The 6913-nt window shown below is 42.4% G+C and overlaps 2 non-coding genes across 2 annotated transcripts; one reads left to right on the top strand and one right to left on the bottom strand.

The window, feature by feature from the left end:
- Positions 1 to 1462: 1462 nt before the first annotated feature.
- Positions 1463 to 1604, bottom strand: LOC148631190 (U4 spliceosomal RNA). Its single transcript, XR_015934830.1, has one exon. It is a non-coding gene; the product is annotated as a U4 spliceosomal RNA (small nuclear RNA).
- A 2246-nt stretch (positions 1605 to 3850) lies between these two features.
- Positions 3851 to 3922, top strand: trnag-ucc (transfer RNA glycine (anticodon UCC)). Its single transcript has one exon. It is a non-coding gene; the product is annotated as a tRNA-Gly (tRNA).
- Positions 3923 to 6913: the final 2991 nt, after the last annotated feature.

A 6913-nucleotide genomic window follows, 5' to 3' on the forward strand; every position in this document is an offset into this window, starting at 1 on the left:
TTATGGTTGAAATTTAACATTGATAATACATCGCTGCTATGAGCTGATGTGCAATTTTAACGCATGCAATAAGTAAGGATCGGTCACTGTTGTATGGTATTATATATAATGACATTATGGAATAGGATGGGGACAGGCCTGGCATCACGGGGGGAGGGGGGAATGTCGCCCCTTCAGTTTTGGGCAAAAAGTTTTACCTAACTTAATTTGCACCCTAAAAAAATAGTTGTACTTTGTCAATGGTCAGACAACACTAAATGACACGAACAGTCACTCAGTCTGTTTGATGGGCAGGAGGGCTATCCGTCCAGGAACTGCACATATTATTGAGTGTCAACATTACGATCCTGTTTGCTCAGGTGGACCGATTCCTTGCAGTAGTTTATCATTATACTTAAAATCGTTATATAACTAGGACTAGTTATAGCAGTCTGTGCTTTCTGTTGGTTTTACAACATTTTTTTCTTAACGATTCAGAACGTCCATGTAGCTGCAAAAATGAACGCTTATGGTACTTTTCGCTCCAGGCAATACAAACCTTGAGAGTGACGAAAAATGTGAAACTGAACTTCATCGCAAATACCAGATTGCTAGTCGTTATCTTCTATCATGAAGCACTAATCAATGGCATAGCTGCGAGATTTCATTTGGGTAGCTGCACCGTACAGCTCCGTTTCAACCGAAATATCACTCCCCCCTCAGAATTTCAGACGCCCCCCTACAGATTTTTCCTCGGGCACCGCGCACTGATGGGGGACTTTTGTCAAGAAAATAAAAATAGAAACTCTATAGGCACTCAAACATTTTACTGTTTTTTTTCAGGCAGGTGGCAAGACCCCCTCAGCAAAACCCTTGTATGCCAAGCTGTGGGCATTGATTCGGCGAAATTACGGCTATACGTATATATACGTCGCCTCGAAGTATAATCAACGTCGAATTGCAACCGTAAAATCGACGACATGAATAAACGCATATATAACGTCGAAAAAACATCTAACACAGTGCCTGAGGCTTTTTACTGTATGTATCGTGTGTGCCGCAATTAGGAGTATACGGCACTCTGCACAGTGTACGAAGTAAATTATTTTCGCAGTAATTAATTTATTATATTTACTATATTTATTATACACGTGTAAATTATTTGCTGTGAAAATAATTTACTTCGTACACTGTGCAGAGTGCCGTATACTCCTAGTTGCGGCACACACGATACATACAGTAAAAAGCCTCAGGCACTGTGTTAGATGTGTTTTCGACGTTATATATGCGTTTGTTAATGTCGTCAATTTTACGGTTGCAATTCGACGTTGATTATACTTCGAGGCGACGTATATATACGTATAGCCGTAATTTCACCGTAAATATACGTATATTCGACGAATCAATGCCCACTGGGAACAAGCTCGCTTCTTTCTACCATGATGTCACCATGACCAAATCTGTCTTTAAACACCTTGCTCAGTCTCTAACGAGACTGTCAAAAATTGCTTTCGCCGATTGTATTGCAAACCGGCGGAAGCGGGGTATTGGGAAAAGTTTTCAACTAGCAATAATCCCGCCTCGGCTAAACCTCACAGGCTACGATACTGCCACTGCGCAAAGCTGACGGTTGCCAGGCAACCGCGGGGATCCTATGGAAATCGTTATCAATCGTCTCATGGCATGTCGTTGCTGTAACGCTTCATATTTGTCGTCTTCTTCTAGCTTGAGGTTTTGAAGAATTTCATGACAGACAAGGGCTCCGTTGGGAACAAAGAAACCCGTTGATTCTTTTCAGCAGCAGAAATACAACCCTTTAAATACAAGATGACAGAACAATGACGAAGGGCATGCCGGGAGGAACTCATGCACTACAGAGGAAAGGGGGCGGGCACGTACAGTTCACATTCAAGCCACAAGTACTCTTCTCGGATGTTGCACAAACAAATCCTAACGTCTTGAAAGCATTGCGGCATGTTTGTGTCCCACTTCCCGTGGCTGCAGGACAACTGACATGAACGGACAAACACAATCTGTGGCGTTTAGCGTGACATAGTCTTGCAGGCATCGTGCTGTCTCACTGCAATACTATACCGCTGGAGGAAACAGTCCATCTGGCCATGAAACTCATTTGAACGTCTAGCTACAGCAACTAACAATATCATGATTTATTCAGGATGTGTGGAATCAGCACGTCCCGGAGACAGCTTCCGAAATCGTGAGCATTCTCTGGTGGTAGGGGCGTTCAAGATGGCGCTCAGGTGGGAGGTAAAGTTTAGTGGTTGAGGATTTTTTTTGAGTTTTTCATGACCTGAATGTTAATTTTTGCTTTTTTTGACTACAGAAAAATAAGGACTTAACACTACTTGTTTAAACTTCAGTTATAATTGAAAGAAAAAAAAACGATTTTTTTTAGGTTTAAGAATTTCGATATGAGTAACACTGGGAAAAGAAAAGAGAGTGCTGGGTCTTCGAAGGAGAACTCTAAGATACCTCACTCGTATATGTATAGCACTACAAGAAAATTGATGGCAACTAAAGGGAAAAGTGAAGCAGCTGGAGGGGACGTGGAAAGAGTGCTGGAGATGCGCTCGTACGCGAGCGCTCGCAGCCCAAGTGAGACTCAGCTGCCAGAGGAAGAGCCGGAGTCCCTGCCCAGCACACCTGTGAAAACCCCGGCAGCCAAGAGAGGAAGGGGCGACCTGACGCTGGAGGAGCTCCAGACCAACATCTTCAACATGATGGCACAGAGCATGGGTGAGCTGAAGGAAATGACTTGATCTAATACAGTCGCAATCGAAAGTCTTAAAAAGTCCATGGACTGTGTGTTTAAAGAGGTTGAAGACTTAAAGAGTGAAGTAAAAGTTCTTAAACAAGTAAATACCAAACAAGAAAAGCATATTAAAGAACTTGAATTGAAAGTGAACGATGTAGATAGATACCGTCGATGATGGAATTTAAAATTATTTGGAGTTAAAGAGGAACGTGATAAGGACCTTGTTGCAACAGTGAAGGGTATCTGTAAAAGGACCCTGCCGGACCAGGAGGATGTAATATCGGCCATTGACTTTGTTCACAAGCTCGGGAGAGCGAACATGTCTGGGCAAGTGCTCCCCAGATCGATTATAATACAGTTCACCAAGAGGACGGCGAGGGACATGCTGTGGCGAGCGGCGAGGGGGAATGAGTATTTGAATGGGAACAAACTGAGGTTTGCAGAGGACCTGTCTGCTGCGGACAGGAGTACCAGGAACCAGCTGTGGCCCCAGGTTGAAGCTGCCAGAAGAGAGGGGAGGAGAGCCTACTTTGTGGGAGCGAGGGCCTTTGTGGACGGGAAGGAGATTTGCTCCCAGTGACTGCTCAGTTAATGATTATGTTTGGTTTTATTTGTTATACCAGTATATACTAGTGTTTCTTTAGTGTTAGTTTGGAATGGTGTAGTTAAGTGTTAAGGACTGTTATAGTTCTGGTTCTTTGAAAAACTCAATAGTTTAGACAGTCTTAGAGTTAGTTATTTGCTTTTGTGTATGTCTTTTTCATGAATGCCAGAGGTACTCGAAATGTTGTTAAAAGAAAAACTGTGTGCTGAGTTTTATTTTTTACAGGAAACGCATGCATGTTGAAACTAAAGTTTATAAATAATTGAGAAATATTAAAGCAAGGAAAATATGATACGTGTAAAATATACAATTTGATCACATAATTACTTAATTACCTCTGGTAGTTAAATGCTTTTTTCTGCTGCGTTTTTTTTCTCTTGTACATGACTCTGATCCTCTTGTTGTATTTGTATTTGTAAATTCTATGTTTAATAAAAAAAATTTAAAAAAAAGCATTCTCTGGTGGTGTCCTGCAGACTTCCTGTGGGCATGCGTTGGTGGTATAGTGGTGAGCATAGCTGCCTTCCAAGCAGTTGACCCGGGTTCGATTCCCGGCTAACGCAGTGGTGAATGTTTTCAAATGCTATCATGAGCCTTGGATTGTGACTAGCAAAGCGAAGCCTTTTGAAAGAGCTAAAGCACTGAAAAACGGAATTGAGGGAGAATCTTACAGGGGATTCTGAGTGGTGTCTGCATACACGCAGTCCGATACGGGTGCTGAAAGCTTGAGCTACTCTCAATGTCATGCTGCCTTTCCCCGGAGTAAATCTGTTACATTGAAAGAATGCTTCTCGCAGGTTCAAAAAGGGACCCTTGTTAATTGGAGAAATCAATGATTTCAAATGAATTCTGTATGCGTTAAAAGACAGCTATACACAGAAAACATGCAGGACACTGCTCATGAGTGTGGAGTTCAGCCGAAACACAGTGCTTTTTTTCAAGCCATCTGACAAAGCCCGCCCACTGAAAACTGCAGCAGATCGTGTAAAGACGTTCAACTTTGTAACTACTGCACGCACAGGAAGCAGAATAAATTCCTCTTTTCAAACTGTCAAAGGTTTGCTTTACGAACGCTGCAGGACATCGCACAATCTCTTTTGAACAGGGACAAACGATTTCTTATGGGGCGCAGTAAGTACTGTTACTGTCACTGCTCGATACCGACGTTGGCCTACTATACCATGTTCAGCCACCGCTAGAAAATGTACGGCTCTAGCACCGGAGCAAGCAACAGGAGGGCCGACGTCAAACAGGCACATGTGTCGGACATGGAGAGCGACGAGAATGAGATTTGAACCCATGACTGCAGAGCACAATGTATTAGCAGTCCATCACCTTAACCACTCAGCCACCTTGTCGACGAAACTGGGCTGTCCGGACATGGGTTGGCGCGCTCCAGATGATCTTTTTCTTTTTTTTCCCTCGTACTCGAGGGTCATTTTCCTGTTCCACATGTGATTTCAACATTTTCCTTGGGAGATGTCAAGCCAGCAAGCCACTGCTGTGGTTCAGTGGCCAGTGTGGAGTTCAGTGGCCCTGTTGTACACAGAAAGCACATTGAGCTCCTTGGACATGAAAAGTTCCAGATAAGAGCCATTTGTCATCCTTTCTCTTGGTGTCGATGTTGCTATTGTATGTAAAGGTGGCAACTTGCTCAGCAAGCAGGCGGAGCACACACCGAATGCAGATGTGTCTGAGTGGTGTGTCCAAGTGGCTGCAAAAGGACAGCACTCCTGGGGCGCCGTGGCTTAGTTGGTTAAAGCGCCTGCCTAGTAAACAGAAGATCCTGGGTTCGAATCCCAACGGTGCCTTCTTTGTTGTGTCTTCTCGAACAGAACTGGTCCTTACAGACAACCGCCTACGGCTAGACTTAATTAAATGCAAGTATTCATTTCCTGTCTTTAACGCGACTTGTTTTTCTTAAAATGGATGCAACTTGCAAAACATGAAATACAAGCCTTGCTAATCAGCGCTAGCGGCTGGCAAAAAAAAAAGAAGTCAGCAATGTTTTTTTCTTTAACCTTAACCCTGCTAATGGAGACGAGTTAAACGACCGAGTCTATGCAGCTTAAACGATGCGCAAGTCGGGTGAAAGTCTTAGCTGAAAGGGTGGTAAATCACACTCACCCCAGTCCTTAATCTTTTAAAGAGGATACAAAATTGAACCTAGTCGCCACATCACATACATCCTGTTCAATGATAAAAAGGTAACATCTATCCTCGCTCCAGAGTAAATCTCACGTTGAGGGCATCTTTTTTTTCACTTTACCGTGAGTCGGGCTCGGCTGCACAGAGGAGAGAGCAGACCAATGAGGTCACAGGGACAGGGGAGTCACACGCTGGCGGTTTGAATACGCGGAAGATCACTGAGGGATCCACAGTATGTGGACCCTCCGTTCGCCATCAGTCCGCACTCCGGACTCTGAATCCTGCCATCCGAGTTAAGATCTCAGCGGAACCTGAGGCGCAGTTCCTTCTTAAAACGTAATCTGGTGAGCATTTCTAGAATCGCACTTGTATAGATGCAGCCTTTAATGTGTTGCTAGGTTAAAATTGATGACTTCTTGTATTTCAGTAGGCAACTGCCCTCTTGATTTTGGATTTAATCTCTTTATTACAGGGGCGCTTTTATGAAGACAGAGTCATGTTCAGGTACTTTGTTTGATGGAGGAAGCTTATTTCGGACTCTGTGATCTGCTCACCTGGAAAGGTCTGCTGTACTACTACAAGAGAGAAGTAGAGTCTGGAAGAAGGGACAATTTTATGATGCTTTGGAAGATAATGTTTTTTTTTTCTTATACTGAAAATGAAAAGTAGTTGTTTCTATATGGACTCAGTCTTTGGAATTTGTATATTTATATATTTCAGTGAACCCTCAGCCATTCCTTCTGTATTGTAATTCAATTTCTCTTTTAAAATTCCTTCCCCACTTCTAGGACCTGCAGTTGCTGAACTCCACAATGGCTTCTATTGGAAAGTCTGTGACTGAGACCAAGTAAGTGTTCACTTTTTTATGAAACCATTATTTATTTTGGAGCAATGAGCAATTCTTATATAAATGCAATAAAATCATTATGCTCAAACTATGAGAGAGAATTTTAAGGATAATTTAAGAAATCAGTCTTAGCTTGTTTCTATACACAGATGGTATTATTTATTTTCAAAGGAAACCCGCGAGGATTCCCCTGGTGTGCAAGATGTGCCTGAATACTTTTGATCAGCTTCCTGCTCATTTCAAGAGAGCGTGTATGAAGCATGCCACGGCAGAAGAGATCGGGATGGCCTCTCAACAGACGAGGGAGGACATGATGAATCACCTGAAGAACGGGGTCATTGTGGATTACCACAGAATAGAGATCAAAGGACACTTTGTGGGCTTGAAATACAAAGAAAATCTTGTTCTATGGTACAAGATAAATACAAAACTTAAGCTTTTATTTTAATTAGATTTATTTATAAAGCATAAGCAATCATTTATTACATTAATATATGTGAAAATAACATTTTAGTATCATACATTTAGTATATTTAGTTCCTAATGCTGAAAGAAATGA

This window comes from Lepisosteus platostomus, unplaced genomic scaffold, assembly GCF_059453375.1.
Source record: "Lepisosteus platostomus isolate fLepPlt1 unplaced genomic scaffold, fLepPlt1.hap1 Scaffold_79_H1, whole genome shotgun sequence".
NCBI classification, from domain to species: domain Eukaryota; kingdom Metazoa; phylum Chordata; class Actinopteri; order Semionotiformes; family Lepisosteidae; genus Lepisosteus; species Lepisosteus platostomus.